Source organism: Taudactylus pleione, unplaced genomic scaffold, assembly GCF_031769625.1.
Source record: "Taudactylus pleione unplaced genomic scaffold, aTauple2 ptg000109l, whole genome shotgun sequence".
Lineage (NCBI taxonomy): Eukaryota > Metazoa > Chordata > Amphibia > Anura > Myobatrachidae > Taudactylus > Taudactylus pleione.
The window spans coordinates 13534202-13561930 of record NW_028284511.1 but is presented as its reverse complement, the minus strand read 5'-3'; the positions used below and the strand labels follow the sequence as shown (position 1 = coordinate 13561930).

Sequence of the window (27729 nt, the reverse complement as noted above, 5' to 3'; positions counted from 1 at the left end):
GGATTCTGATGGTGATGTGGTTTGTTTAAATCAGGCTCCGGGGGAGACAGTTGTTGTCCGTGGGATGAAAAAGCCCATCACGGTCATGCCTGGGCAGAAGACCAAACATTCCACCTCTTTGGTCTGGCAATATTTCTATCCAAAACCGGACAACAACTGTCTTGCCATATGTACCATATGTAAAGGTGAAATAAGTAGGGGTAGGGACGTCAACCACCTAGGAACATCCTCCCTTATACGGCACCTGCAGCGCGTTCATAAAAAGTTACTGTCAAGTTCAGAAACTTTGGCTCAGACCGTAAGCAGTCCAGGGACACCTAAATCCCGTTGTATCCAAGCGCCTGCAAACCACACCGTCAACTCCCTCCTCGTCAATTTCCTCCTTAGTCAGGATCGGAAGTAGTCCTGCAGGCCATATCACTGGCATGACTGACTCTCCTATCCGGGATTCCTCCGGAGGATCCTGCATTGCTACGCCTACTGCTGCCGCTGCTGCTGTTGCTGCTGCTGCTGGGAGTCGTTCATCATCCCAGAGAGGAAGTAGGAACACCACTACTTTTACTAAACAATTGACCCTCCAACAGTCCTTAGCGAGGAGGATGAAGTACGACAGCAGTCATCCTGAAGCAAAACGTATAACTGAGGCCTTGACTGCTATGTTGGTGTTAGACGTGCATCCGGTATCCGCCATTAGTGCAGTGGGATTTAGACAATTGATGGAGGTAGTGTGTCCCCGGTTCCAAATCCCGTCTAGATTCCACTTCACTAGGCAGGCGATACCGAGACTGTACAGAAACGTCAGAAAAAGTGTCCTCAGTGTCCTGAAAAATGCCGTTGTACACAATGTCCACTTAACCACGGACATGTGGACAAGTGGAACAGGGCAGACTAAGGACTATATGACTGTGACAGCCCACTGGGTAGATGTATCACCTTACGCAGCAACAGCAGCAGCGTCACCAGTAGCAGCATCTCAGAAACGCCAGCTCGTTACAAGGCAGGCTACGCTGTGTATCACCGGTTTCAGTAAGAGGCACACCGCCGACAACCTCTTAGAGAAACTGAGGGAAATCATCGCCCAGTGGCTTACCCCACTTAGACTCTCCTGGGGATTTGTGATATCTGACAACGCCACCAATATTGTGCGGGCATTACATCTGGGCAAATTCCAGCACATCCCATGTTTTGCTCACACAATAAACTTGGTGGTGCAGAATTTTCTGAAAAGCGACAGGGGCGTGCAGGAGACGCTTTGGGTGGCCCGAAAAATTTCTGGCCACTTTCGCCATTCAGCGACTGCGTGCCGAAGACTGGAGTGCCAGCAAACACTCTTGAACCTGCCCCGCCATCACCTGAAGCAAGAGGTTGTGACGCGGTGGAACTCAACCCTCTATATGCTTCAGAGGATGGAGGAGCAGCAAAAGGCCATACAAGCCTATACATCCACCTATGACATAGGCAAAGGAGGGGGTATGCACCTGACTCAAGCGCAGTGGAGAATGATTTCCGTGTTGTGCAAGGTTCTTCAGCCCTTCGAACTTGCCACACGTGAAGTCAGTTCAGACACTGCCAGCTTGAGTCAGGTCATTCCCCTCATCAGGCTTTTGCAGAAGCAGCTGGAGAAAGTGAAGGAGGAGCTAAGACGGAGCGATTCCGCTCGGCATGTGGGACTTGTGGATGAAGCCCTTCATTCGCTTTGCCAGGATTCCAGGGTGGTCAATCTGTTGAAATCAGACCACTACATTTTGGCCACCGTGCTCGATCCTAGGTTTAAAGCCTATGTGGTGTCTCTCTTTCCGGCCGACACAAGCCTGCAGAGGTGCAAAGACCTGCTGGTGAACACACTGTCAGCTGAAGCGGAACGTGACACGTCAACGGCTCCTTCTTCATTTTCTCCCGCAACTGGGGCTGCCAGGAAAAAACTTAGGTATCCTAAGCAACCCGCTGGCGGTGATGCAGGGCAGGCAGGACCAAGTTTGGACATCTGGTCCGGACTGAAGGACCTGGCAACAATTTCTGACATGTCTACTGTCACTGCATATGATACTGTCACCATTGACAGAATGGTGGAGGATTACATCGGTGACAGCATCCAAGTAGGCATGTCAGACAGTCCATACCTGTACTGGCAGGAAAAAGAGGCAATTTGGAGGCCCCTGTACAAACTGGCTCTATTTTACCTGAGTTGCCCCCCCTCCAGTGTGTACTCCGAAAGAGTGTTTAGTGCAGCCGGGAACCTTGTCAGCGAAAGGCGTAGGAGGTTGCTTCCACAGAATGTGGAGAAGATGATGTTCATCAAAATGAATTATCAGCTCTTCCAGGGAGACCAGCCTCCAGAAGGTACAGAGGGACCTGTGGTGGTGGATTCAAGTGGGGACGAGTTAATACTTTGTGAGGATGAGGATGTACACACTGAAGAGGGTGAGGAATCGGTGGATGAGGAGGATGAGGATGACATCTTGCCTCCGTAGAGCCAGTTTGTGCAGGGACACATTAATTGCCAGCTTGTTTTGTGGGGGCCCAAACGAACCAATCATTTCAGCCACAGTTGTGTGGCAGACCCTGGCGCTGAAATGATTGATTTGTTAAAGTGTGCATGTCCTGTTTATACAACATAAGGGTGGGTGGGAGGGCCCAAGGACAATTCCATCTTGCACCTCTTTTTTTCTTTGCATTATGTACAGTTTGGGGCCTAGTTTTTCTAACTGCCATCCTGCCTGCCACTGCAGTGTCACTCCTAGATGGGTCACGTGTTTGTGCCGCCCACTCGTGTCGCTTAGCATAGTCATCCAGCTACCTCGGTGCAACCTTTTGGACATAAAAACACTATTGTGAGGTGTGAGGTGTTCAGAATAGACTGGAAATGAGTGGAAATTAAGGTTATTGAGGTTAATAATAGCATAGGAGCAGAAAAACCTACAAATTCTGTGATTTTAGCTGTTTTTATGCTTTTTTTCAAAAAAATACAGATCCAAAACACAAAACCCAGAACCCAAAACACGGAAGGGTGGTTTTGGCAAAACCAATCCAGATCCAAAACACGAAGAAAGATCCAGATCCAAAACCAAAACACAAAACACGAAAAGTGGCCGGTGCACACCCCTAATATGAATATGATTCTCTTTAAAGATAGATATATGATGTCAGGTGGGCAATAACTTGAGGCTGGTAGTTGATAAATAATTCGGAATTTTGTCCAATGATTATTGTGAATGATGTTTTAATAATAAAAGCAATCAGTCTCTCTGCTTCTGACAGGTGGGCAACAACTGTAGGCTGGATGTTGTGAATTGGAAGATGATATGATGTGATATAGTCCTTATAGAATGCCAGAGAATAGGACCAAATGTCCTTATGTAATTGGTATAAAAAACACCGTCAATCTATCTGGCTATGCAGGTAGTCAAGAACTGTAGGCTGAATGTTGGAACAAGGACTCTGTTATATGGTGAAAGCTGTATGTTGTGGATACCACCTCCTCTGTAGTCAACACCACCTCAAAGATAGGAAACGCAGTATCAGGATGTCTTGTGACACTATAATGCAGTCTTAGGTAAGTGAGACCTACTTACCCTGGGTGGATGTCTGCTGGTCTGACTCACCCTGCATCCAGTTGGGCTAGGTGCATATGATCGAGGGATCCATATTTAGTAGCATACAGATAAGCCAGTATTGACTAAAACTAATTTATTGAAAATAGAGTAGAACAAATTGACCATACAACGTATGGTATTGCAGTATAAAAAAAGTCAACAAATGTCAGATATTGTCCCAATGCGTTTCATCCCTTATCTGGGACTTCTTCAAAGGCAAAAGGTATTTTATGTATCCCTACCTTCTATTTATAGAGCAATGATCCTGTAAAGGGGGCCAGAATGCGGTGGTGAGCCACACTTCCGGGTTCTGTGATGTGCGCATGCGCACATCCCGCATCCCCGCACATAGAGGTAACGCTTCAGTGGCAAGAATGTGTCTCATGGTGTGTGGATAAGCGGAGTCCTCCCATAACATAACTGGGCCTTGTGGTGACACTATTGCAGAATGTCTGCATTTATGACGGTGGCCATCTTTGGTGTGTTTTGAACAAACGGAGACCAATCATGGCTATCAGTTGCTGTATCACTGTTCGCGATGAACAGTAAACAAAGAGGCGGGGGCGGGGGGGAGGAAAGGAGGATGCCTATGTCTATATTTAATACATTGATGGGAAACATAGCAAAATTGGATTCAGATCCAATAATTAAATGAATGAATAAATGAATAAGTGAATAGATGCAATATCAGAGCCCCATTTGTTAAAAAAGAAATAGGGTGTCCATAATTAATTCTATCAATTACACACCAATAAATGTGATTTAATTATAATGAAAATATAATGAAAAGGTCAATTCTGTGTGTACTCATAGCTAAGGTAAGGTTATGCCTTGATTTTATAATCAGTATAACAATCAATCAACATGACACATCTAAACAGGTGTAATTAGGGACATGGTAACATGACTGTAGTCAGATCACAGAAAATTGATAGAAATAGATGAGAATAGATACAGTCCTACAGTTTTATATCTCAAAGCTGAATGAATAGCTCAATAGAATCATAGTAATATGATGAATGGGTGTGTATATCAATTGAGTTGATGATTTGGTCAGTCATCACTAGAAGTCACGGGTTCAACATGCTACCCAGGACACTAAATACAAGGGGTAGAATTGCCTATATGTCTTGATTGAGAAATGTATATGTGCTGGTGGAATACACGTCTGCTTTCTTCGGTTTAAGGATCTATATTTAAACCTTCAGGGTGTAATGTTTGCACATCATAAATCCACCTACTTTCTAATTTGTCTATTTGTGTTATTTTATTCCCTCCCCTCCAGTTGTAGTTCATCCTGTCGATCCCCCAAAATTTGAGGCCTTTGGGGTCGCAATTATGAATGTTCTTGAAATGTTCAGAGACACTATGATTATCAAAACCCCTTACAATATTTCTCACATGTTCATAAATACGGACTTTCAAAGTCCTTGTTGTGCGTCCTATATATTGTAGTCCGCATGGACATTCCAAAAGATATATTAAGTTGTCGCTGTCACATGATAAGGTTCCTCTGATTTTAAATTCCTTATTATTCTGTGGGATATTAACTTGCAAGTGGGTTTTGTGCTCTTGAAACCCAATCTAGTGCAATTGCCACATCTCCCACAATGGTAAAAACCCTCTTTGATGCTAGCACCTGCGAGGGTAACCTGTCTACCTCCTTTTTCTACCTTTAGATAATTTCGGACTAGTTTGCTCTTAATATCAGGGGCTTTACGAAAGACTACATCTGGTTTAGCTTGTAGGAAGGTTTTAAGGCTATTGTCCATGCCCAAAATGTGCTAATGTCTATTAAGTATCTGCTTAACTTTATGTGATGCCCTGGTATACTGTGTCACAAAATAGACTTTATCTTGGTCGTTTTTGTTTGACAAAACCTTGTTGGAAGGATCGATCAGTTCTTTTCTTGGTGTAGCTTCCAACTGTTGAAAAGCTCCTTCAACTGCCTCCATGTTGTATTTTTTCTCCATGAATTTTTGTATCAACTCTAAACCCTGTTCTCTATAGTCAGATATGTTGGTGCAATTTCTTCGTAAGCGTGTGAACTGCCCCTTGGGAATCCCCTTTATCCAATTCGGATGGTGGTTACTGTGTGCAAAAATATAGCTATTGACATCCACTTGTTTGTAATGTGTCTTAGTATGTAGTTTAGATTCTTGGACAAAAATCTCGAGGTCTAGGAATTCTACCTTAGTTCTACTGTAATTGGTGGTAAACTTAATGTTCCTATCGTTGTCATTGATGTATTCAAGGAACTGTGTTAGGGATGTTTCATCCCCTCTCCAGATACACAACACATCGTCTATGTACCTCTTCCATAGGACCAAGTTTGCCCCAAGTCCCACATAGGACCAGATCTTATTGTCCTCCCAATGGCTCATGAAGAGATTTGCGTAACTTGGGGCAAACTTGGTCCCCATAGCTGTACCTTTCCGCTGCAAGTAAAAATTCCCATCGAACCACATATAATTGTGGGTCAAAATAAACTCTATCCCGCGTAGTAGGAAGTCACATTGTTCTATATCCAGGTCTCCATCTTTACGTAAATAATGACTAACACTATTGAGTCCCTGTTGATGGTCAATAATCGTGTAGAGTGAGGTGACGTCGCTGGTAACCAACCAGAGATCTTCACCCCACTCTACATTCTTTAACAATTGGAGTACCTCTGTAGTGTCTTTTAAATACGCCCTCTGACACTGTACATATTCTTGTAAAAAATTATCGATGTATTGAGATAAGGGAGACGTGATGGAGTCAATCCCTGAAGTAATTGGTCTACTTGTACAGAGTGGTGGTGTTCTTATGAATTTTGGGAAGATAGTAAAAGACCGGAATCACTGGATTTGGAGTTGCTAAAAAGTTGTGCTCGTGTTTATTAATGATGCCGATGGTCCTCCCTTCGTCTAATAAAGTTTTGAGTTCGAGTTGGAATCTATTAGTGGGGTCACTATTTAGTTTCTGATAGGTGTTGATATCATTCAAGACGTTGTATGACATGATAAAGCAGTTTTTGCCATCTGAGGATGACATAAACCAACAGGATCAAACTTACATTTTTGGAGTTTGGTATGCAGGGATCAGACTGCAGTCCCCATTGACATTAATGGGACTATGGTCTGCTGCAGAAGTTGGACTTTTGCTGGAGATTTCTATGAAATCTGCATTAGGGAGTTTGTACATAGTACAAATTCATAAAATTATGCGGAAACTGCTGTTTCTATATATTTCTATGAATTCTTGTTAACTGGCCCCTTACGGGCCTATTTAGAATGTTTCTGCCTATTTAGCAAGAAACTGCAGGTTTTGCACAATTTTATGAATTGTGCAATGTACTAAGAGCACGATGCAGCAGATTTCAGATAAATCTTTGGCAAAATGCTAACCAGCACTGCAGATCACAGTCTCCATCATTATCAATTAGGATTACGATCTCAGCCCTATGTACCAGACTCCAAAAAGTGAAGCTTTGCTGAGTTTGACCCCATTAGTTCACACCAACTTCAGATGGTGTCAACTAGAGATGTGCGCCGACCCTCGTGTTTTGGTTTTGGATCTGGATCACCCCTGGTTTTGGATCTGGATTGGTTTTGCCAAAACCTCACCTTCGTGTTTTGGTGTTGGTTCTGGATTTTTTTCTTAAAAACCATAAAAACAGCGAAAATCACATAAAATGGGCCTGTTTTTGTTCCTACAGTATAATTAACCTCAATAACATTTATTTCCAGTAATTTCCAATCAATTTTGACCACCTCACAATATTATTTGCTTCAACTAGTTAAGGCCAAAAGCAGCTGGCTAACTAAGCTAAGTGACACAGTGGATACAGGACCTGATTCAGAGCCGGACGCTATTTGCAGACGCTCGTTCAGAAAAAGGGGCTGGCTATTTAAATTGAGCGCTCGCTCTTTGCGGTCTGTTGACGCCTCTGTCTGAGCGAGCGTCCGAAACATGCGCTCGCTATTTTGTAAAGACACCCCTTGGCCACTCGCATCATACGTCATCTCCGCTATTTATTTGATTAATCGAGTACATCGAAAGGCATATGAACTGCTCGCTATTCTTGTGGTAGCATTTTCCTACCGCAATCATGCGAGCAGTTCAGGCTAAAAGACAACCAAGTGACGTGGTCGATAACGCTGCTTTGTTAATTATGCACACCCATTAAACGCCCGTTTTGACCGTTTGGCACGCCTGCGTTCGGATCTCCACTCCCCGTTTTCAAGCACCTTCCCCTGTTACCACCCACAAATGCCTCATCCTGTCACTCAAATTAGCAGGCATTCGCTATTTTGCGAGCACACGATTTCCGACCACACTGACTGGTTGGCGCATGCGCATTACGACCCATACGCATGCGCAGATGTGCGAACATCGCTCGGAGCGAACGAGCGGCCGTTTACGAGCGGCTCTGAATCAGGGCCACAGTGTGTTATACAGTGTGGGTTGGATACACCAATAGTGCACTTACTGTGACAGCAGTGTCGGCAGAGTGGGGTTGCTGACAGTGGCCCTGATTCAGAGACGGACGCTCTGAATCTGGGCATTTTTCTTTTTTTTTTCTTGTGCGGCCTCCTGGCCAGGATGATGGTCGCGATGGTCGAGACCATCGCGACCATCGGGCTTGCGATGAGACCCTTGTGGTAGGGTCTTGTGGCCACAAGCCCCAGAGAGCTTCTGGCTCTATTAGAGCTGGAAGCTCTACCACTAACATCACTGGTGATGTCAGTGGGGACGCCCACACACTGTAGGTGTTCGCTTGGGAACTCCTCAGTTTGTGAAGCCAGCCCCCGGCCATGCCTACCCAACGGGGTGAGCTGTCATTCACCATCTACAGCTCGCCCCCTTTGGTGCGAGACCTGGAGCGACGAAGCGCCCGTCGCTAGCCGGGTCTTGCGTCGTGCGCATGCCCAGTGGGCAAACAGCGACCCGGTTGTGAGCGCTCAGCACTTGCGACCGGGTCTGAATCAGGCCCAGTGTCCTCAATAGTACATGGAATGGCAGTGCTGCTGTGCTGGCAGTGTCCTCAGTGAAGGGTACCGGTGATGTCAGCAGTGTGGGGGTGCCAGTGGTGTCTTTTGTGCAGGTTTGCTGGCTGTGTCAGCACTGCGGGGGTGCCAGCGGTGTCTTTAGTGCAGGTTTGCTGGCTGTGTCAGCACTGCGGGGGTGCCAGCGGTGTCTTTAGTGCAGGTTTGCTGGCTGTGTCAGCAGAGCGGGGTGCCAGCGGTGTCCTCAGTGCAGGTTTGCTGACTGTGTCGGCAGTGCAGGGGTGTTCCAATGCAGGGTGCCGGCGGTGTCGGCAGAGCGGGGGTGCCAGCTGTGTCCTCAGTGCATGTGTGCTGACAGTGTCGGCAGTGCAGGAGTGTCAGCAGATGTGGTGTCAGCAGCTGTGGTGATGCTGCCACTAGGAGTGCCAGCGGTGTCCTCAGTGCAGGTTTGCTGACTGTGTCGGCAGTGCAGAGGTGTTCCAATGCAGGGTGCCGGCGGTGTCGGCAGAGCGGGGGTGTGTGCTGACAGTGTCGGCAGTGCTGGAGTGTTGGCAGCTGTGGTGTCGGCAGCAGGGGATGCTGCCAGTAGGGGTGCCAGCGGTGTCAGCAGTGGGGGGTGCCGGAGGTGTCAGGCAGTGGGCGCCATCTTCTTTTTCTCTCTGTGCATTTTCAATGGGCTTAACGCTGATTGGCTGAGAACCGTGACAGTCAATCAGCCAATCAGCCAATAGGCGTTAAGCGTGCTCAAAACAAAACCTCGTGACCCGACAGCGGGGTCACGAGGTTTTGCCTCGGGTGAAGGATCCGGGGCAGGCAGGGAGATCCGAGCTGCGCTCGGATTGCCCCGGATCCCCGAAATTCGGGTGGGTTTGGATCTCTGAGTGTCAACTGCTTTAAGCCTATGGAGGCTTCCGAGCAGGAGAGATCTTCTGATCTCTCTCCTGCAACCTCCAGCCAGCGGTGGAAACTGACCCTGGGCCTGATTCAGACCCGGTCGCAAGCGCTGAGCGCTCGCAACCGGGTTGATGGTGGCCCAGAGCCGGATAGCGAAGAGCAATCCGTCACTCCGGGTCTCGCACCAAAGGGGACGTGCTGTCGATGTTGAGTGACAGCACGCCCCCTTTGGTGGGCGGGCTGGGGGGGTGGCTGTCCAGACAGATGCATTCCCATGAGAATGCCTACCGTCTGGGGGCGGCCCCACTGACATCACAAGTGATGTCAGTGGGAGAGCTTTCGGCTCTGTTTGAGCCGAAAGCTCTCTGGGGCTTGCCACCACGAGACCCTACCACGAGGGTCAGGTCGCAAGCCCGATGGTCGCGATGGTCTTGACCATCATGACCATCATCCTGGCCGCTCGAATTAGCTGTGGGTGGCAACCCACAGCAATGCGAGCGGCCTGTAGGCCGCTCCATAAACAAAAAAAGATACCCTGATTCAGAGCGAGCGCTCTGTCAGAGAGTCCGGCTCTGAATCAGGGCCACTGTGTGCATGAGCAGTGCCAGCTTCCACAGGAGACATCTTTCACAAGTGACAGACTCCAACAAAATGCCAGGGATATACAGTAACTCGCAGGGATAGCAGTTACCGCAACTGTTGTCCCTATGAGCTCCCCTTTGTATTTTCATCAAAGATGTAAATATCCTTCATATTATGTAGTGGCAGTACCACAATTATTAATACATAGGCTTCTTAGGGCCTGATTCAGCAAGGAAGGCACGGATGCAGATGCACGCGCCTGGCCACTGCTAATGAATGCATACGCACGGCAATCACAGCAGAATAAGCAGACACCCAGCGCTACATAATACCACCCACTTCCCTTTACTTGTGTCCTCTATACCTGGCAAGACAGCGGAAATATAGGTAACAACGAGAACCATCGGACCCATACGCACAATAGGTGTTGACCTGAACCTCCCGCAGACATAGCGAGAGACTTCCTGTGTGCAACTTGACCTCAGGCTTCATCTGCCGTCACAAGGACTTAATTATGCACACCCCTGAAACGTAATTCAAATGCGTAGGCGCACCTGCGTTTGCCCCGACCACTCCCCCGTCACCACCCACAAAAAGCACTTCCTGTCATTCACTTGTCCCTGGGGCTGTGGACTCCCTGCTTACGCATACTCCATTGCACTAGCCGGTACGCACACGTGCACTGTGATGCATGCGCAGAGCAAAACCATCAACCGATTACATGCGTCTGGATCCGTGTGTTCCTTGCTGAATCAGGCCCTTAGTCTTTTAAATGCTAGTGTATTTAAGCTTTCATTCCCTTGCCTAAGGAAAGGCACATGATTACCTGCAGTTATGCTTTACAGTGAAAAGAGTTAAGTACTATCAGGTGTGTTTTAATAAGAAGGGCAGGTTAAACTTGTTGATCTAGTACAGTGTGCAAGAACTTTTGAGCATATGCCATATGCTGCTGAGATGAGAACATATTTCTGGCTGTTTATACAATAATACATGGAAAGGTACTGTTTTTAATATTATATTAGCTTTCAAATGTCATGTTTATGTACTGCATGACTTTCATTGTTTTTATGACCTTTTTGTATGTATTAAAAATAATATATTATTGTTTATAGCCATAGTAAGAATACTGTCATTGTGTGAATCGATTGAACAAATTACATTAGTAGTTAATAGTTCATATGATTTTTGTATTCTTTTTAGTGATATGATGATAATTGTATTACTCTGTAGATTGGTACTGCTTTAAAGATTTTTAACAATATATCAACTTTCCAATTCTTATTTTTTTTAAACAAAAATTAGGATGGTATGGTGGCAAAATAATGTGTTGAATTTAGTTCTGATTGTGGACAGTATGGTAAAAATGTTTTCATATTTATAGTTTAAGACTTCTTAATGCAAGAAATGGAAACGAAAATTCAGACCGATTTATAGTATAATATAGCTTGAATATGACATAAAATAGCTACAATCTGTACTATTGTTTTACAGTGAATTCATAGCTCAATGTCTTTGTTCAAACATGAAGATTAGAAAAAAAAACATGACTTCTTCAAAGGCAATTTTCTGTGTTCTGAGTAGAGTAATGTGTCAATTGTAGAATGTTTAAATATTTAAATAAAATACTATTTCTATTACTGCAGTATGAGTTTCATAAAATTATATAAAATGTATATTTTATAAATTTAAGATAAGATGGGGTAAAAGTTAAGACTGTGGGACTTATTCAGCAGTGCAAGCTAGTGCACTGCTGAACACAGATTCCCGATGGGCAGGGATCTGCACAGGAGCCAGACCCGTACTGCTCATGTGTTGTACGGGTCCTGCGTGATCACACGCGGCAGCGGGCTGGCAGTGATTGACAGTCTGCTTCCATTTGAGGGTGAGGAGGGGGCACCGATGGCCTTGTTTACCAAAATGGAGGCATGTCACCGCCACTGGAGGGGAGGGAAGAGGTCAGGATCTCAGTCAGTTCACAGCGATTTCCTGGCTTCTTTGTTGTATCTGTGGCGATCGGCTTGCGTGACCCCATCAGCCGGCCGATGTTATTACAATCTGTGTCTTTGGACGCAGCTTGGATAAGTAATGTATACAGGAGGCATGACACATCCTGCTGCATCTCCAGAATTGCAAGGAAGGAATTGCAAAGGTGCTCGTGTGCAGCTTTGCAATTCCATCATGTGCTGAATCAGGCCCACAGTGTGTATATGACATGTATATATAAATGAGTGAGTGTGTATGTGTGTGTGTGTATATATATATATATATAAAAATATAGTGTCCAGTTGTGGATTTATGGAATGTTATTCATATTAGCATCCTTATATATAGAGTATGCCTGAATATTTGTGGTTGTTGTGCAATTTATAATTGTATTTATTCTATGATACTTATGTGTCACCACTTCCCGCATGATAAGATATGTGTGACATATAGGCTTATATGATGGAGTTTTAAAGTTTATAATATGTTATTTGGTGTAATATTGTTCAATGGCGCGGTCACGTGACGACTGGATCACTCTGGTTGCCTAGCTACTGTATATCAGTGACGCACATTTGAGGGTGAATTGTATACCCTTGAGTCCATGGCAGCGCGGTGATGATGCGGCAGAGTAAGGCGTGATGTCTTCGCAGCACTAGCACTGCTATCAGACTGGTGGCGTGCGGTTCATCTGTGTGCCACCGATGGTACTGGGAACACTGATCCGGGTGAGCTTATATAATGTTAAAAACCGGACTCTGAATGTTATTTTGATGTGGAATATACTACATTTGCTATATGTTAAATAGCCAATTCCTATGTCATGTATTTATTATATGTCTCTGTGTTTATATGATACTTTAGGGGGTGGGCTGTGGGTATTTATGGTCTCTGTGGGTTATGGTTATTTGTACCTTGACAAAGGTCCAGACAGGACCGAAACGTTGGTGTGAGTTTCTGACGAAAGTTGATAAAGCAACTGAAACGTTAAAGTACATATGGAGTAGTGTCTCCTGACTTATTGCTCTGATTGTGAAGTCCTCTGAGTGCCGCCCGTGATATCTCTTTGTATACCTGAGTTGTGACAGCGTGTTACCACCTAAGAGGGAAGGCACCAAGGCTAGTTGGATTCATTATAAGGAGCTGAGTGCCGGGGTATCGTGGAACTATATACATATTACTTCATCAAGGCCTTCCAGCTCTCATCCTAACCCACCTCATGCTCTTTCCTCCCTATCTTCTCCTTCTGTGTCATGCCTGTCTGTCTGCCCCTCCCCTTTAGAATGTAAGCTCTCACGAGCAGGGACCTCTTCCCTCATGTGCTTCTCTTTACATTTTCTTCTACTCTTTACTCCCCATAAGGACTGCCAACTCCTGGCTGCTTATTGTGAGTGCTTTAATCGCTATTGCAGCAATGTATATAAATTGTGTCCTTGTCCTGCACTGTAATGTACTGTAAGTTACTTGTTTCTTGTTCACCTATTAGTTCTATGTACTATGTAAGGCGCTGCGGAACACTTGTAGCGCCATATAAATAAAGGATAATAATAATAATAATATATGTGTTTGTACATATAAATATATAGGTGTGTGTTACAGATGTTTATATATAAGTGGATTATATATATATATATATATATATATATATATAGTGTGTGTGTATGAATGTATATGTGAAATATATATATATATATATATATATATATATATATATATATATATATATATATATATATATATAAAATCTCTCTTCCCAATCTCCAATTTTTTGGAAGGAGGCACTCACCATTAAACTAATTGGTGAGTGCTTCCTTCCAAAAAATTGGAGATTGGGAAGATATAAATATGATCATTAAATTGATCTTGGGGAGCACCCCAATGTTGCAAATTATGAAATATGAGTACAGGACACTCTCTGGGTCCAAAATTTTCTTTTGAGATACTCAGCAAAAAATTACAAGATCAAAAAATTGAGCTTACATGCCATCTCTGGGTTCAGCTAAATGGTGTGGAACAGGTGCAGGTTTCCTATTACATTGAGCAGAGGAGGAGGAAAGAGAAGCGTGATAATTGAAAATTGAAGGGGGTGGGGGGCAGAGACACACACATTGAGAGGTGGGGGTGCTCTGTGTGAAGGGAGCCATAGTAAGGAAGTGAATGGTGCACACTAAGTAGTGCACTCTGGGCCTGATTCAGAGCCGGACGCTATTTGTGGACGCTCGTTCAGAAAAAGGGGCTGGCTATTTAAACTGAGTGCTCGCTCTTTGCGGTCTGTTGACGCCTCTATGTCTGAGCGAGCGTCCGAAACATGCGCTCGCTATTTTGTAAAGACGCCCCTTGGCCGCTCGCATCATACGTCATCTCTGCTATTTATTAGATTAATCGAGTACATCGAAAGGCGTATGAACTGCTCGCTATTCTTGTGGTTGCATTTTCCTACCGCAATCATGTGAGCAGTTCAGGCTAAAAGACAACCAACTGACGTGGTCGATGATGCTACTTTGTTAATTATGCACACACTTAAAATGCCCGTTTTGACCGTTTGGCACGCCTGCGTTCGGATCTCCACTTCCCGTTTTCAAGCACCTTCTCCTGTTGCCACCCACAAACGCCTCATCCTGTCACTCAAATTAGCAGGCTATTTTGCGAGCACATGATTTCCGACCGCACTGACTGGTTGGCGCATGCGCATTACAACCCATACGCATGCGCAGATGTGCGAACATCGCTCGGAGCGAACGAGCAGCCGCTTACGAGCGGCTCTGAATCAGGCCCACAGTCTCACTGTGAAGATAAGCTAATGTCTGCGATCGCTATGCCATACACAGCCTAACATAAGGACGCCCACCTTACCTTACACACATCCGTAATACTTAGCAAGACTGTGAAACCATCGGTAACATCGAGTACAATCACAGCCTCACGCACACTTGCACAAGGTCTGACCTTACTCAGAAATTGCTAACCTCGTCGCATGCAGTGAGTACACAAGCTGCGTATGGCATCAGAATGGCTAATTTATGCACACCCCTGTAATGACATTCAAATGCATTGGCACACCTGCGTTTTTTTCCGAACACCCCCAGGTCAACACCACCAAACTGTACTACCTGTCTATCACTCTGCGATGTGTCTGCGTAGTCACTGCGATCAAAGTTTAGTGACCACGCATGTGCAGAAAGCAACAATCAGCCGATTGCATGCATAATCGCAGTTGAGATTGCTGCTGAATCAGGCCCATTGTCTGGTGATCAGAAACATTTACCATATATGGGGGTAGAGCAATACATACCCTATCATCTCTGTAATTACAGCTACCACAGTGTGAGCACCCATATTTGAAAGCAGGACGTGATCACCAGACAATGTTGTCCAGGTGTACAGATTTTTTTTTTTTACCATAGATGGGGAAAGACACATTGTGCCCTATGTCCCCCATACTGGAACACACACACATAGGGATAACCTGCTTTGAAAGAGGAGAGTCTCCTCTGTCACATGATGTGCCCACTTTGTAGTTATTTTCTGGTGATCATAATTTGTATGGGTACTGTATAAAAAATCAGTGATATTGATGTTGGAATGTGATGAGTGCAAACACCGAAAAGTGGACTCAGGCCCTGATTCAGAGGCGGTCGCTCTGAATCAGGGACGTCCCTTCTCCTTTTTAGAGCGGCCTCCTGGCCGCTCGCATAGCTGTGGGTGACCACCCACAGCTATAGCGAGCGGTCAAAATGATGGTCGCGGTGGTCAAGACTGCGGTAGGGTCTCGCTGCCGCAAGCCCTGGAGTGCTTTTGGCTCTATCAGAGCCAAAAGCACTCCCACTGACATCACTAGTGATGTCAGTGGGGCCGGCCCCAGATGGTAGGCGTTCCCATGGGAACGCCTCCATCTGGGCAGCCACGCCCCCAGCATGCCCACCAAAGGGTCCTCTGTGTAAATGGCTGTGCTGCTCCTCTAAGGCTACAGAAAGCATGCTGTTGAGCCTACAAAGATGGGGATAAATAATTTGAGTTTGGACTGCTGCTATAGTGCTTCATGCTTAACTATTTATGAGCCTGTGGAAAAACCACACATGTTCCTACCATGAATACATCCTGGCATATGAGTTTTTTTGTGTAACAACTTCATTATGATGGTGTCACATGCTGTAATATTGCTGACAATATTGTGCAGCTAGCTGATCAGAGCTGACATAACTATTAAGTATTGGAAATGCATGTGGACTGGTGCAGTGGTATTATTATTAATAACTAGTTGGGATACCCGGGGTTGCATGGGTTGAAGACTGGACCCTGAAGTACACCTGCAGCCTTTATTTGTTTACATTGTCCACGCCTATAACCCGATTCCATTGATCCATTGATCCTGAAAAGGACCCCACTGTTTGTTAACACGCATGCAAACTAGCGGTGTGCGGCCACTTTTCGTGTTTTGGTTTTGGATATGGATCTTTCTTCTTGTTTTGGATCTGGATTGGTTTTGCCAAAACCACCCACCCTTCCGTATTTTGGATTCTGGGTTTTGTGTTTTGGATCTGTATTTTTTTGGAAAAAAGCATAAAAACAGCTAAAATAACAGAATTTGTGGGTTTTTCTGTTCCTATGCTATTATTAAACTCAATAACATTACTTTCCACTCATTTCCAGTCTATTCACACCTCACAATATTGTTTTTAAGCCAAAAGGTTGCACCGAGGTAGCTGGATGACTATGCTAAGCAACACAGGTGGGTGGCACAAACACGTGGCCCATCTAGGAGTGACACTGCAGGATGGCAGTTTGAAAAACTAGACCCCAAACAGTACATAATGCACATAAAAAAAGAGGCCCAAGATGGAATTGTCCTTGGGCCCTCCCACCCACCCTTATGTTGTATAAACAGGACATGCACATTTTAACAAACCAATCATTTCAGCGCCAGGGTCTGCCACACGACTGTGACTGAAATGATTGGTTAGTTTGGGCCCCCACAAAACAAGCTGGCAATTAATCTGTTCCTGCACAAACTGGCTCTATGGAGGCAAGATGTCGTCCTCATCCTCCGATTCCTCACCCTCTTCAGTGTTGTATACATCCTCAACCTCACAGAGTATTAATTCGTCCCCGCTGGAATCCACCACCACAGGTCCCTCTGTACTTTCTGGTCTACCTGGAAGAATTGATAATTCATTTTGATGAACATCATCTTCTCCACATTTTGTGGAAGCAACCTCTTACGCCTTTTGCTGACAAGGTTCCTGGCTGCACTAAACACTCTTTCGGAGTACACACTGGAGGGGGAGCAACTTAGGTAATATAGAGCCAGTTTGTACAAATTGTCTCTTTTTCCTGCCAGTACAGGTACGGACTGTTTAACATGCCTACTTGGTTGCTGTCACCGATGTAAGCCTCCACCATTCTGTCAATGGTGACAGTATCATATGCAGTGACAGTAGACATGTCAGAAATTGTTGCCAGGTCATTCAGTCCAGACCAGATGTCCAAGCTTGGTCCTGTCTGCCCTGCATCACCACCAGCAGGTTGCTTAGGATACCTAAGTTGTTTCCTGGCAGCCCCAGTTGCGGGAGAAAATGAAGAAGCTAGCTGTTGACATGTCACGTTCCGCTTCAATTGACTTCACCGCTTCAACTGTTTTCACCAGCAGGTCTTTGCACCTCTGCAGGCTTGTGTTGGCCGGAAAGAGACACCCCACGTAGGCTTTAAACCAAAGATCAAGTACGGTGGCCAAAATGTAGTGGTCTGATTTCAACAGATTGACCACCCTCGAATCCTGGCAAAGCAAATGATGGGCTTCATCCATAAGTCCCACATGCCGAGCGGAATCGCTCCATCTTAGCTACTCCTCCACTTTCTCCAGCTGCTTCTGCAAAAGCCTGATGAGGGGAATGACCTTACTCAAGCTGGCAGTGTCTGAACTGACTTCACGAGTGGCAAGTTCGAAGGGCTGGAGAACCATGCACAACACAGAAATCATTCTCCACTGTGCTTGAGTCAGGTGCATACCCCCTCCTTTGCCTATGTCATAGGTGGCTGTATAGGCTTGAATGGCCTTTTGCCGCTCCTCCATCCTCTGAAGCATACAGAGGGTTGAGTTCCATCGGGTCACAACCTCGTGCTTCAGGTGATGGTGGGGCAGGTTCAAGAGTGTTTGCTGGCGCTCCAGTCTTCGGCATGCAGTCGGTGAATGGCAAAAGTGGCCAGAATTTTTTTGGGCCATCCAAAGCATCTCCTGCATGCTCCTGTCGTTTACAGAAAATTATGCACCACCAAATTTATTGTATGAGCAAAATATGGGACGTGCCAGAATTTGCCCAGATGTAATGCCTGCACAATATTGGTGGTGTTTTCAGATATTACAAATCCCCAGGAGAGTCTTAGTGGGGTAAGCCATTGGGCGATGGCCTCTTACTGAAACCGGTGATACACAGCGTAGCCTGCCTTGGAATGAGCTGGCGTTTCTGAGATGCTGCTACTGGTGATGCTGCTGTTGTTGCAGCATAAGGCCATACATCTACCCAGTGAGCTGTAACAGTCATGTCGTCCTTAGTCTGCCCTGTTCCACTTGTCCACATGTCCGTGGTTAAGTGGACATTGAGTACAACCGCATTTTTTAGGACACCGAGGACACTTTTTCTGATGTCTCTGTACATTCTCGGTAGTGAAGTGGAATCTAGATGGCATTTGGTACCGGGGACACACTACCTCCATCAATTGTCTGAATCCCACTGCATTAATGGCGGATAACGGATGCACGTCTAACACCAACATAGCTGTTAAGGCCTCAGTTATCTGCTTTGTTTCAGGATGACTGCTGTCGTCTTTCTTCCTCCTCACTAAAGACTGTTGGAGGGTCAATTGCTTAGTAAAAGAAGTAGTGGTGTTCCTACTTCCTCTCTGGGATGATGAACTACTCCCAGCAGCAACAGCAGCAGTGGCCACAGTTGGCACAGCAATGCAGGATCCTCCCGAGGAATCCAGATAGGAGAGTCAGTCATGCCAGTGACATGGCCTGCAGGACTACTTCCGATCCTGACTGAGGAGGAAATCGACAAGGAGGGAGTTGACGGTGTGGTTTGCAGGCGCTTGGATACAACAGGAAAATGGATTAAGGTGTCCCTGGACTGCTTACGGTCTTAGCCACAGTTTCTGAACTTGACAGTAACTTTTTATGAATGCGCTGTAGGTGATGTATAAGGGAGGATGTTCCTAGGTGGTTAATGTCCCTACCCCCTACTTATTCCACCTTTACATATGGCAAGACGGTTGTTGTCCGGATTTGGATAGAAATATTTCCAGACCAAAGAGGTGGAATGTTTGGTCTTCTGCCCAGGCATGACCGTGATGGGCTTTATCATCCCACGGACAACAACTGTCTCCTCCGGTGCCTTATTTAAACAAACCACCTCACCATCAGAATCCTCCTTGTCAACTTCCTCCTCAGCACCAGTTACACTAATATCCTCATCCTGTTGTACTTCAACAGTGACATCTTCAATTTGAATATCAGCTAGTGGACTGTGGGTGCACCTTCCAGCACTTGCAGATGGTGTGCAAATTGTGGAAGGAGCCACCTCTTCCCATCCATTGTTGGGAAGGGCAGGCATCGCAACCGTCACCACCCTTGGACTCTCCATGGGGATTTGTGATATCTTCTTAGAATTAGAATGCACAGTTCTTTGCTGTGCTTTTGCTAGCTTAACTCGTTTGATTTTTGTAGTGGGAGGAGGGCTTCCATCATCATGTGAAGCTGAACCACTAGTCATGAACATAGGGGATGACCTTAGTCGTTCCTTGCCACTCCGTGTCGTAAATGGCATATTGGCAAGTTTACGTTTCTCCTCAGACGATTTAAATTTAATTTTTACGGTCATTTTCCTGAACTTTACCATTTGGGATTTTATATGCCCTCTACTATGACATTGGGCATCGGCCTTGGCAGACAACCTTGATGGCATTTCATCATCTATGTCATGACTAGTGGCAGCAGCTTCAGCACTAGGAGGAAGTAGTTTTTAATCTTTCCCTATTTTATTTTTATCTTACAAATTTTTGTCCTCCTTTTATGTGATATTGATGCACGTGTGGCTAAGGTGCACACAAACACAGAAAAAGATTTTTTTATTTTTTATTCAGGCACTTTGGGGGTTACACCACCCTTCAACAGATGAGCCAGCTGGTTCTTGACTTATGACACAGGCGCACGCTTGGCCCTGCTACTTTGTTGATGCATGTGTGGCTCATGCACACACAAGTCACAAACAGAAAAAAAATAATTTTTTTTTCGGAGCACTTTGTGGTTACACCACCCTTCAACAGATGAGCCAGCTGGCCCTTGACTTATGACACAGGTGCACGCTTGGCACTGCTACTTTGTATGCACTGTAGCCGCACGTGCATCGACAAAGTAGCAGCGCCAAGCGTACGCCTGTGTCATAAACAGAAAAATTTTTTAAAAATTTGCACTTGGGGGGAGCACCCCTGATGGACAGATCACCCGCTGGACAACACTACAGCACCCCTTTAGGACTACAGCCTTTATGGGACACTGCACAACACAGCCCAGCCAGCCCCTATGGACTTTGGAGTGTACACAGCCCCTATGGACAACAGCAGCACAATACAGCCCAACCAGCTCCTATGACAGCAGCACAACACAGCCCAGCCAGCCCCTATGGACTTTGGAGTGGACACAGCCCCTATGGACAACAGCAGCACAACTCCACCCTCCCTCTTCACTGTCCACAGCTGGAGTGAAAAATGGCACCGATGTGGGGACCTTTTATAGAATCCAAAACCCACGAGATTCTACAGTGGGATGATGATGTTTTGCTTTGATTTCAGGTCTGAATCAGGCAGGAAAACCTGCACCTGACTCAGTTCCCACCTCGGATCGGGGGGGTTCAGAAATCTGAACCCACTCATTCTTAATGCAAACAGTGGCTTAGCTACCATGGGTGCAAGGGGTGCAGCTGCTATAGTGCCTGAGCTGCTCCATGACCCACCACTCCCCTTGCTTCCAGTCACACACACAAGGTGGGCCATTCCAGTCAGAGCTGCTGAGGGGAGTCTGGGTGGCAGCGGTGTTGATTTGGTGCTGGCCCACCAGCTGGTTACAGCTGGTGCACTGGCAGATAGACATGGAGAGACAGCACCACTGGTCGCAAGTCAATCAGAGCTTGCCGACCAGCAGCCAATTAGCAGTGGTGGCTGCTGATTGGCTGATGGTCCGCAAACTCTGATTGGCTCACAATTAAAACCACATTCAAATTGCACTGATGTGGTCTGTCCATGTCTGCTGCTGCCTGCCGGTGTGCCAGCTGTAATTAGCTGGCAGCCTAGCACCAAAGCCACACCTGCTGGCTGCTGATGGCACACAGGGGGTACATGAGAGGCTGCTGCAAGGACACAGGGAGGTGAGTTGCTGGGGGGCAAAATGTGTAAGGGGCATTACTGTGTGGCATAGTGTTATAAGGGGCATTACTGTGTGGCATAATGTGTATGGGGCACTACTAGTGTGTGGAATAATGTGTTACTTGGGGCACTACTACTATGTGGCATAATCTGTAAAAGGTATTATTGTGTGGTATAATGTATAAAAGACATTACTGTGTAGTGTAAGGGGCATTACTGCATGGCATAATGTATAAGGGACATGACTACTGTATGGCATAATGTATATAAGGGGTACTATTGTTTGGCATAACCTGAATGGATTCTGTGTGGCATAACCTGAATGGGCTCTGTGTGGGGAAAAATTTGTGTTTTTTTTACCTCTGTGGGTCCCTTTTGCTATGTGACCCACAAAGAACTTGCTATGTGACCCATAAGGTTCTAGTTACGCCCTTGCATGCAAACACAGAGGGATGACTAATATATATGGTCACTATAAAAAGGACTAACTCTGGATGTAATATGAACTTGCATGAGTCATAAAGTTTGACACTTGCTCAGAGGTTAAAAGGATACTTTTGTAGTTTTCATACAGCTTTTTGGCAGACTGACAATTTCCACTTGAACCAGCACAGGCACCTGTGTAATTTAAGAATGTCTCCATTTTTAGGTATTGTGTGATAGTGAGTGGCCCTGACAATGTTCAAACCAAGGCAAAAGCCTAATCCTGGTCACACTACACCACCATGCCAAATTTGGTGGAGCTAGGTCCAAAACTCTGGCCCTGCTTAAAGGACAAACAGACAGATACACTTTCTTGCTTATTATGAAGATATCCATTATTTGGTGCAACAATGGGACTGCAGTGCCTTATAAAGTACATAAACAGAATGAACAAGACAAGAAACAATGGACTTACAGTAAACAGCATTGCAGGACTAGGACATGGTGTAGAAACATTTCTGCATCAGCATTTATAATACTCAAGTAAGCAGCAAGGCAGCAGAACCCAAGGGTAAGGTGTCATTGTATGGAGTTAATGTCAGTATAAGTATTGGAAAAAAGCAGACAGTGGTGACATAGAGTGGGGAGGAAGTGAGCAAAGTTCATGGGCAAAGGGTTAGAATGAGAGTTGGATGACTTTGATGAAGAAGTCAGTCCTAAGAGCCCATTTGAAGTTTTATAGAAGATAAGGTCAGAGATGTAAAATAAAAGAGGCTTGTGTGAGGGCTTTGTAAGTCAGCATGAGAAGCTTGAGTTGGGTTCTGAAGTGGAAGGGGAGCCAGTGAAGGGTTTGTAGGAGGGGAAGATAGATTTACAGCAGTACATTTGGAAAGGAAGTTGAACTGGGCAGCAACATTGAGGACAGATTGTAATGGAGAGAGCTGGGAGTCAGGGAGGCTAGATGGAGGAGGTTACAGTAGTCCAATCTCGAATAGATAAGGGCCTTAACTGTTTCCAGGGTGAGAGAGTCTGATCCTGGAGATATATCTGAGATGAAAATGTCAGGGGCGCAAGAGGTACTAAATGTGTGTTTTAAAGTAGAAGGAGGAGTCATGGATAATCACACGGTGCTGTCAATAGATAATGAAATTGAGGGAAGTGAGGTTTTTTGGGAGGGTGGGAGGATGATCAGCTCAATCTTAGACATGTTTGGTTTAATAATGCACTGGGACATTCAGAAAGAAATAGCAGAGTGAGTTGGAGATACAAGTGAGGAGAAAGGGGGAGATATTAGGGGAGGACAGGTAAAGCTGAATGTCATCAGCATAGAGATAATATTGGAGGCCATAAGAGTGGATGAGCTCACCAAAAGAAGATGTATAGAGGATGAATATGAGAGGTCCGAGAACCTTATGGGATTTTTACTGGTAATGGAAGTGGGAGAGGTGCTGGAGAAAAAACAGAGAGGTAGGAGGACAGCTAGGAAACAGCAGCATAATGAAGACCGAGGGAGTGAAGTATTTGCAGGAGGAGATGTGGTCCACAGTGTCTAAAGCAGCAGAGAGGTCGAGGAAAGTGAGCAAAGTAGCAGGCTTTGGGTCTAGCAATAAGGAGTTCATTGTTTTTGTGAGGGCAGTTTCAGTCGAGTGGAGAGGATGAAAGCCAGACTGAAATGGGTCAAAGAGGCAGTGGGAGGAAAGAATGGAAAACAGTTTGTTGTAGACCGACTGTTTAAGGAGTCTGGAGGCAAATGGGAGGAGAGAGATTGGGTGGTAGGTGAAGAGTGTGTTAGGATTGAGGGTAGGTTTTTTTAAGAATGGGGGAGACAAGGGCATGTTTAAACGCAGATGGGACAGTGAATTTTAAGAGGGAGAGATTGAAGAGATGGACAAGACTTGAAACAGCAACAGGATCGAGGAAGCAGAGGAGGTGGAAGGGGATAGGGTCAAGGGGGAGGTGGAAAAGGGGGAGGATTGGATGAGGGCAATTAATTCATCTCCAGAAACTGGATGCAAGAAGTCAGAGTAATCAAGATGGATTGGGATGGGGCAAGCTGGGAAAGAAAGGAAAGTGGCTGAAGGTCACAGCATGTCAATCACACTGCAGCTTAGGGGGCACTGTGGCCATCATCGCCGACACAGATCAGCACATGTTCAGGAACTGTACCAAACACACCTGAATTTTGCATATCTGAGTACTTCTGAGCCCAGGCTTGGTTTCTCCCGCCAGACTCTGAATCCAAAATGAGGCAAAACATCATCTTGGTCAGATCTTGTGTGTTTTGAAAATTCCTTCTTTCATGATCATGGGCACCATTTCACACAGGGCTCTGAAGGATTAGGGTGGACTGTGGGCTTCAGTGTCAGAAAAGGGCTCTGGTGTGCAACTAAGCACTGTTGTGGCAGACCATGAAGGGCAGTGGGTGCCTGCAGCACTAAGTAGACTGTATTAGAGAAGGGCTGTGTGGTGAAAGTACTACTGTGGCAATGCTGCTGTGGCTGTGTCAAACTGTGAGGACTGTGAGGTGCAGCACTAAGGACTTTCAGTGAAGGTCTGTGGGGTGTAAGCACTCCTGTGGCTGTGTCAGACTATGAAGGGCTGTGGGGTGCAGAACTAAGGGCTGTGTCAGTGAAGGGCTGTGGGGTGCAAGCACTGTTGTGACTATGTCAGACTGTGAAGGGCTGTGGTCATTCAGGGCAGGCATGGAACTGTGTTAAAAATAATGTTCAGTAGGTGCGGTGCCACTGTTAAAGTCAGCGCTGTGAGTCACAGTGTTAAGTTATCATTTGTTAAAGTTGGTGAGTTTGACTTGGGCGGTACACCTGTCAAACCATAATGCAGGTGTCCTAAGGCATGGTCAGGGATGTCAGATACCTCCAATGGACTAGAAGATCTCCATGGGAGTTGCTCTGGGGACAGTGGCAGGTAGGGCACTTGACACCTGTCAAACCATATTGCAGGTGTTCTACAGTGAGCTCAGGGAGGACAGAAACCTTTTGTAGAGCAGAAGGGCTTTTTAAAAAAAAAAAAAAATGTTTACATTCAGGGCCAGGAAGTGGCACTGTGTTAAAAAAAATAATGTTCATTAGGTGATGTGCCACCTTTAATATCAGTGCTGGGAGTCAGTGTGAAGTTATTTGGCAAAAAAGAAGCTAAGTGGAGCATTGATTGTCAGATCACCTGTGAAAGACTGATATAAGGTGTGTCAGCTGCTGCTAGTCTCAGTCTCTCACTACCTGGGGAACAAGCAGCAGGCCTGTTGAAAGATACTATGATTACAGGCTGTAAATTCTGTGCTAATACCGTAGTGTGAGAGGGGTTCCTCCGCACAGAGAGGGAATCATTTGTTTTGTTAGATCCGGGAGATGGTATCCTTATATATATGCACACATACACTATTTATCCATTTCTGGAGGCAATTATAAAATATAAAGCCAACCCAGATCTCTGATGGCTCTGTAATACAGACAGCACCCCTTCTCCTCCAATCTCTGATAATGATTTTTTTGACAGTCCAAATGAAAATTCCTACTAGAATGTTTTTATTTATGTAATATTAAAACAATATGTTAGTATGAAACAGTAAGGAAATCCTTTGAGAATTTTACATGTAAATATATCTCAACAAAAATATTATTGTGTGAACTGAGAGGGTGATCCAGACGCATGGAAACCATAGGGCACATGTGTCTGAGGGTTTCCCTCTGTGCATGCATAGGGGCCACACTGCTCATGTGCCACAATGGTTACCACACAAAGACACTGATCAAAATTTTAGATCTAATGGTGCAGTTGCACTGTCACTGGCGGCCATGGTCAGTCGGGTGCAATGTCCGATGGTCCAGCCGATGGTGTGCCGATAGTGCGTTTTTGTACGCACATTTGTGGAATCGCACTGCAGCAGGTGGGTATCTCAATAGGATGCCTATCGGCCATGGCATTACCATAAGGACGCAGTAGTGGCTGCGGATGCAGTCACTACTGCAACTGTGTCCACCTCTGAATCCCCCCCTGAATGTATAACCACTTACCCAACTTTATCTTCCTGCAATCCTTCGACACTCAATGAGACTTAAAGGAATAGGAAGACAAAAAGGGAGCCATCAATACATACTAACTTACTATATATAAATATGTTATAACATATTTATATATAGTGGCATAATATATTAACTGTATGTACATTTCATATCTTGGACTTATAAGTGACATGAATACCCCCTACCTTATTTTAAAATGTATTGGAATAATATTCAGGACTGACAAACTATGCAGTGTTAGTGTATACTTTATTACAGCGATAAAATCAGAACAAAAACTGATATATATATGAGCAAGGGGCGATGTTGTTCTTGTCCCAGGTCTGGGCACCAATTTACTTATCACGCTGGTCGTGCCCTAATAGATTGGGTTTAGCCATTTTAAATGGCTAAACCCAATCTAAACTACTCAGTGCGAGATGGAAAATATGCGCAAAGCCGGGCTTTTCACACATTTCTGCTCGCCTCCTTGGAAGGGGGAGCGCAGAACAAATGGGAACCCTGGGTATGCCAGCTCGAACGGAGCAACAATTGATTCCCATCATAGAGCATTCATGTATTGTCTACAAACAAATTATTTTTCTATCTTAAAGCTGGAAGCTTTTGTCATATGCATTTTATATATTACAGATAGTCTTGCAGTCCTATGACATACACCATGGCAGGACTGTTGATAAATGTGCTAGGATACTAAGAAAGCAAAAATCTGTTTAATTCAAAAACTGGTAAGAATACATATTAACATTTGTTGACACAAATAAAGTAGACTGTGTGTCCTGACTGTCATGTGTATTCTATTCAGCCTGAGAGAGTCTGAGAGTTGGATTTATTAGAGTTACTTTGGTGGCGTATTTAATCCCGTGGCAAACTGCCAGCATTTTTGCTCTCCAAAGTGCCGGTTATGGTCAGATGAGAGGACCTGCTGGTTGCTGAAAGCCAGAATCTACAAGTGTCTGCTGTTAAATGCATTCACTCTACAGATAAACATGATTTATTATTTTCCTATGTATGAGTCTTTATTGAAGCTTTATTTTATTAAACTAATTATATAAAAGGGATATTACACTTTCTGGGCTCCTTTGCCTTTTAATTCAGGTTTGCTGAAGCACAGCATATAAAAAAAAAAAATGCAGTCCTGCATGTTACAGATAATTGATATTCCTGCACTTCAACTGTGGATCAGATAAGCACAATATTTTTATATTTGATGTCCACAGAGTACCATCTGGTTTATATTTTTTGGTGTGTAATCATATTACACTATGAGTGCATCTTTGCTCTGTTTTTAAACACACACGGGAAGATGTACTAAGCCTTGGTTAGAGCTATAGTACCAACCAATCAACTCCTACAGTAACTGTCACTTTACAGGCCATATTTGAAAAATTACAGTTAGGAGTTGATTGGTTGGTACTTTATCTGTCAGTTTGAACACCGGTTTCGGCTTCTCATGGCAAGGAGACGTGAATTATCTTAGTTCGATGATAGTGGGTGCCCGACGAATGGAACATTCCATTTCCAAAGTTGTGTGGACATTCAACATTCCTCGATCTATGGTGTCACATGTGTACTGGGAATACCTCATGGAAGGTAATACCACCCAACGTGGAATACACAGTGGCCAAAAAAGGGTGCTTCATGATAGTGACCAGCGGCAGCTGGCCAGAATTGTCCGTGGTAACAAACAAGCGACACTGGCTGAAATTACATTCACATTCAATGCAGGAGGTACCAGCAGGTCAGTGTGGTGTTCTTTAGCTTCCATGGGATATGGGAACAGAAGACACACCAGAGTGCCCCTGTTAACAC

The 27729-nt window shown here is 45.2% G+C and overlaps 1 protein-coding gene across 2 annotated transcripts in view; it reads left to right on the top strand.

Moving 5' to 3' along the window:
• Positions 1 to 10981: 10981 nt before the first annotated feature.
• LOC148525287 (synaptotagmin-1-like) overlaps positions 10982 to 27729 on the top strand; it is a 111603-nt gene continuing 94855 nt past the window's right edge. The window contains exon 1 of one of the 2 annotated variants that reach the window (XM_088471077.1): positions 10982 to 11058. The gene's annotated coding sequence lies outside the window, so the exon portion shown is untranslated. The remainder of the gene's footprint in view (positions 11059 to 27729) is intronic. The other variant, XM_088471079.1, reaches the window with a different exon arrangement.